Raw genomic sequence first — 6810 nt, forward strand, 5'->3', positions numbered from 1 at the left:
GCATAATGGAAAGTTCCTATAGTCTGTGTAATTTCTGCAGGCGTTTCAAGAACGCTCGTTTTCCCTACTCTTCACTCTTTCTCCTTCTCCATTTCCATGGTTTCGGCAAAGCTTGTTTTTTTCCACGCCAGTACGTTTCGGGAATACCTTATCTTCGGAATAACTTAACAGCTGTGCAAAAAAAAAAAAAAAAAAAGTGTGGCACTAGTATCTGCCTCAGCTTTGCGAGACAGCTAGAAAATGTGACCTTGAACCGCCTACAGAAAATACACAGACTATAATAGTATAGTATTTTTCTTGTTAATGGGTTGTTTTGATGTCATGGTGTTAAGCTTCAAAATACTGATGAAACATTTCTGACATATTGAATACCTATTTTTACTGCGGGTTTTACTTTATCAAAACATTGTTGATTCAGCGAAAAATTAATTAAATCATTACTCGAAATGTATTCAACAGATTTTGATTAATTTTAATGTTAAAAAATAAAAGAAAAGATGAAATGAAGATGAAGTTACTTTTCCTTCCACCCACCTCCAGGTTTTTTGGCGGGATCATGCGCACTAATACAATGAATCCTTTATGTCATTTGTTTGTATTCTCAGCTGGGATATAGAGAATTTTTTTTAAAGCTCTGACGAATGTTTTTTATTTCACTTACAGTATCTTCTTTTGGAACAGCCTTTCTGTGATGGTAAGTGTAGATTTTGTGGTATATGCTTTTATAAATTTTTTAGAAATGTCACATAAGCTAAAATATGCATAAAACAGAGATTGAATTCTATTGAGAGCTTCCAATTCCACGAAAACGTATCTTAATCTAAGAAATATATCGCAAATTGGCAAATTATGTTTGTTGTGATGATTTAAACGTCAGCAACATTTTATAATATGTTGAGTGAACTTGCCTTCTATTTTCATACCGTCTTTTAATAATCTTTTGATAGATGCAAAAATGTGGCCTTTTTTTAAGCGGGATAAATTCCTCACAAATTTTAATGAATGTTTTAATATAGAATGTTCATATATATATATGTATACGGGATACTAATTCTGACTAGAAGAAGAATTCAAGGTTTAAAATTATTTTGACTTTATTTCCCTTTTATAAGTATGTGAATCTTGCATATTTTTATTTTATCAACTATGTCTGTTATTTTTATATTTTGGTTATAAATTCGGGAGGGGGGGATTTATTTTCAAGATCTATCCATGTTTCTTGCATTGGAAGAAAAAAATATTTGTGTGTAGATCATAACCAAAACCGAAAGTAAATTATTGTTTATATTTAATAAGGGAAAATGCTTTAAATAGATTATATTTTTATTCATATAAATGCCTGGTATCAAGATATTTTTGAAAGAAATTCTCAATGTTGTCAAAATCAAGAGAATGATTGTGAATAGGAAAAACAAGTAAAAAATAAAATAGTTTAATTTATACAATTGAAGTGTGAAAAAATTAAATTAGATTCTGTTTTCTAGAATGAAACATTGAATGATTGTTTTGAGTTAGATTTCACTTTAATTTTAAAATCTACTCTTAATTATATAGTTAGTTACTCTTGTTAGTTATATACTCTTAATAACAAACACAGAAATGATATTGTATTGGCACACACATATATATACATAAACATACAATATATGAATGTAATTTCTAAAATAATGAAAAGTAAAAGTGCTGTAAAATATATTTAAAAATAATTTGAAAGGAAGGAAGGAATGGAGGTTTGTTTTCCGGCGTATGCTCCTGAACGAGTTCTTAGCTAATTTGAAAAAAACTTATTTAAATTAAAGAAAAAATTGCACCAAAATATAATTAGCATAATTTGATTTTTTTAAATTTAAATTTTTTAATTTAAAGGGATTTGAAATCGGTTTCTGTGAAATAATATGTTGTAAAATTATTGAGGGAAAACAAAATTTTGATAAATTTTTAAATAAGTGTATTGTTAAACTTTTATCCTTGCTTATTGAAATACCTATTTTTCAAAATATAACTCTGAGGCAAATTTGATAGCTTATAAGCTTAATGGTATGTCCTGTAGATTGTTTGGATGTTTATTTTGTATGTCATTATGTTGATGACATTAATATCTCTGCTTATAAACATTATGTTAAAAAGCTAGAACACATACGCTTCAGTATTCTGAGACAACCGCTTTTCGACAATACCATCACGCTAAGGGGTGAGACATTGAAGGATGCGCACATTTCCGTAATTTACTTTTATAGTTAGATGTAAACATCTCCACCTTTCATCGTCCCTCCTCACCCTTATTTTGTGGAATTGAACCCATCCTAATGCATGTGCAAAATCATGGAGGGTTTAGAATTCGTTGGCAAACAGTATATCTGTGTATATCATTTGTTTATAATTGCCGATTTTCATCTGAAGAAAGATTTATGCTCACGCCATTTACCTATATAATTTATCATATATCATACATTTGTGATTCCGTGTGTTGATTTTTTTTAAAAAGCTTGAACCATTGCTCTTCATACTGAATGACTAAAATTGAATTTATAATAATATATTATTTTAAAAGAGTTAATTTTTGCTTCATAGTTCAAACAGTAAACCAAAACAGAATGTAACAAATATTTATTTGTTTCTTTTCAAACTTTCAGCACTAATTTTTGAAGATTCTTTCTTGAGTATTTCTGATATCCAGGTTACTTGATTCTATTCTAGATTATTTGAATAGATACTTTAACACTATAATAATTATTCAGTGAAATTTCATTGTCTTGTCAATTTTAGGGCAGAATGATGGAATTCTGCACCTATAAAGGTGTTTTGTGATTGTAAATTTAATAATTTTCTCTGAACAGTTTTTAATATGCATTCATTGCCACCATTAAGTGAGAAATGAAAATAGTTTTTTTTCCCCAATCAATTTATATTTTTCAAAATAAGTTTTCCCAAAAGTATATTTGCATAATAAGGTAATGGCATTGTGTGGGGGAATCCTGTGCACATCCTGTCTGGTTTTGAACTAAAATTTTGTAAGTTGAGAGTGAAAGCACTATTTTATATGAATTGTATAAACATAAATTTAAATATTAAACAAATTTGATCTAAAATTCTCATATTTTAATAAAATAATGAACAAATTATTAAGAGAATAAACAATTAATTTAAGGTGACAAAATTAAAATTTACTAAGCTTTCTCACTCGCATTTTCACGAGTTCCACCATAGCAAATTTAGTAACTTACTACCATTTTGCTAATTTTTAAGATTTCTGCAATATTAAAAGTACAGACCATGTGGTATTCACTTTCCCTGGGTACTGTTGTGCGAACCTGTTTTGTTCAAATATTTTTGCAGGCTTTTGAACCATTGACTATTTAGATTTCATCTACATTAAAGATTCATTTTTCCATTATTTTTTATTTTTAAAAATCACTTAATTTTTTTTTTTTATTATTATTATGGGCAGAATGTATGTCAGAAATAATGTCAACCAATCCAAGTTATTTTTGTCAATTTATTGAAATTATTTAGATTTGGTTAGTGTATTGTTTTGTTTAACCAACTTTTGAATGCCCACAAAATATCCTGGTTAATTTCAAAGCATGTTATAAAGGCTCCTAAGATCTCCGATTAGTACTTCATGTATAATTTTGAGGTAACTATATAATAAACAAGGTATTCATTATTTAAATTTTTGGTACCAGGCAATACCTTACACTTATTGCTGTACTAGGTAAAAAGAGAAGCGATGTCATATTGTACAGAATTTATTAACTTGGTAAGTATTATTTCAGTTCAAATGTGCTAAACTGATTTAAAAATTAGCATTGTATTAAGAAACACTGGATCTTATTTTATTTGCAACTGTAAGTGTTTTTGTTTTTCTTTGAAAAAGAGTTTTACTTTAAAAATGTTAATAATGTTAATTTTCTAATAAAAATGAAAAATTGGAAATTAAGGAGCTTGTTCTGACATATCTCTTTTACCATATAGGCAGATGCCCTTTTTATTACCAAAAATAACGGCACTGACCTCCGAAAATTAAGATACAATCTGTCTTTTGTGTCTAACTTGAAAATGAGTGCAATATTGAAATTTTGTTAAGTTCAATACAAATGTGAGTTATATTCTTAAAAGAAATGTACAATCAGCACAGAACTCCATTCTGTATAACAAAAGAAACAGGAGAAAACAGCATATTACAATTTTATGTAGAAATATATAGCAAAAGCATTACAAAAATAGGTTCTGATAAGAAATATGTCTATCCTAACTGCACTGCATTGACAGTATTGATTCTCCATGCTGAGAATTAAATTATTGAGTACCAAAATGGAAATTGAAGACAGGCTCGTTCCATCTCGTCTAATAATCTTGGAGAAGGACTTAAAGCAACTTCAGTTTCAATTCAAGGATTCTGTGTGTAGAAGACGTGTTTCAGGCTGACCAGGAATACAGCAACTACAGGAAACCATTATTTAGCTCTTTCAGTCCGAAGGAGGAAAAACACTATTGTGCATCAACTCGTGGCTGATCATTTTGTAGCAATAGGGACAAGAATCGGCTACTAGAGTGGGAAAAGTGTCTTCACAAGTCTGAATGTAAGACGACCAGTTGTATGTCTTACCTTAAAGCCAGGGCACACAGAACTGCCCATTATATTGGGTTAAAGAGCACTTTTCTTGGCTAATCAGCAATGTGTTTCTATATTCTTCACAGATAAGTCCAGGCTCACTCACAATTCATATTATTAGATAGTCTGAAGGAAGCAATGCACCGGAAACAACCAATCCAATAATGTTGAAAACCAGTTACAGAAGTGGTAGAAGAATGCATTTATCTGCATGTTTTCATGGAGGAACTTTCTAAAATGCAAGATATCAAAATGAGATTCTTATACAATATGATGCTGCTATTGGTAATGATTTTCTTCTGATGGATGGCAATGCATGACAGCACCAAGCTTAATTTATTAAGGATTATGTTGCGGGTCATGGTATGGAGTGAATGGAATGGCCATCTCAATCCCCAGACTTGAATCTGATAGACTACTTTGGGAGATGAGTTGCTACTTAAGTCCTTCTCCATGTTATGTATTCTGAACAAGGATTACTTCATGTCTGGTCTTCCCTTCCCATTTTAGTATCCAATAACTCAATTAACAGCATGAAAAGTCAATGTCATCAATGCATTGCAGCTAAGAATAGACACAATCCTTATTAGAACCTATTTTTGTATTGTTTCTGCTATATATTTCAATATAAAACTGCAATGTACTGTTTTCTCTAAAAATAGAGTTTTGTGCCGATACTGCTTTTTTTAAAAAAATTTATTTAACTCATGTTTATGTTGATTTTAAGAAAATTTCTACAGTACATTCATTAAGGAACTGTTTAGTGCACATTTCTAACAAATATCTTGTTTCTATGCTCATTCATTCACAAATTATACATAAAAAAACTGGTTTAAGGAACTGTTTAGTGCACATTTCCAACAAATATCTTGTTTCTATGCTCATTCATTCACAAATTATACATAAAAAAACTGGTTTAACCTTAACTTTTGGAGCCTAATATATGTACAGAATTGCCCACTACACAATACTACCCTGCTTTTCCCTATTATTATCATAATTTCTTAATTGTCAATTTGCGGTGGCCACTTTATGCCCTAAACTTTCTTTTACATCTTCTGTTGTAAATATTTTCTGATTATTAGGTAAAGTTTTAATTTGTCGATCAATTGATTTAAAAAAAATTGTATTAATAATCTGATGCTTAATTAATATAATGCCAAAAAAGTATGTGTCATGCAATTTTAATTTTCTAAAGCTAATTTTTGTTTAAATTCTTTTAAACTTCAAGTTCTTTATCAGTAAATGTCATTTTATCTTCGTTATAATTGTTTGCTCACAGAAATTGAAATTAGAATAATTTATTTTTCTTTTAAAAAGCCTTTTCTTTATAGTATACTAATAGATTTCTTTTGTGTGCATATTGGCATCTGCTTAAGAGGTATTATGTGTATTGTACTTCGAAGCCATTGTATTTTGCATGCAATACTAATGGGAAGTTTGGCTTCTAAAGACCACCACTTTAGTAAATCTTAATTAAGTTTGGACCCTTGAACAATATAAAGGGCCATCTTGTATCTCACACATTCAAAATCAATTTAATTATTGGTTATTGTCTAAAAATTGTTTTAAGTATCTTGTATATGAAGAGTAATTTAAAAGAGCTTTTAAACAAAATTGTAAAATATTACAAAATTTTTAAATCGTTCTTAAGTTTTGAGTTTTTAATCAATTGATAGCAAAACAAATTTGATTGCACTGATCTGCAAACCAATTTGAAAAACATGAAAAAATTTTTTTAAATGTGTTATTTTGAAATGTAAATGACATTTGTTTTTAATTCTAATATGTCCGAGCACATACCTCTTGTAAATCAAAGGAATACACAAATTTATATTATAATAATGTCAGAAAAAAAAAACTCTCAATTTTCTTTTTTTATTTTTGTGGCAATGTAGAAAAGTTACACATTTATTTCTTAATATTTTACAAGTTTTTCAATATTTAAAATGTTCTTGGGATATACGTTATAATTATCTTGGTGATTTACCATAATTTTAAAAAGAAAATAATTTAAAATAAAATTTTTTTTAATTTTTATCATAATTTAAAAAGAATTTATTGAAATATGTACTTTTAATTCTGTTAAGCATTAACAAATTTTAAGAATGATTTTGCATTTTGATTCAGTGTAGTTTGAAGGTTTAGAATAAATATATTTCGGAAAGAAAAAGATTGTATCGGGTGTTAAGATA

Source organism: Argiope bruennichi, chromosome 7 (genome assembly GCF_947563725.1).
Source record: "Argiope bruennichi chromosome 7, qqArgBrue1.1, whole genome shotgun sequence".
Taxonomy (NCBI): Eukaryota; Metazoa; Arthropoda; class Arachnida; order Araneae; family Araneidae; genus Argiope; species Argiope bruennichi.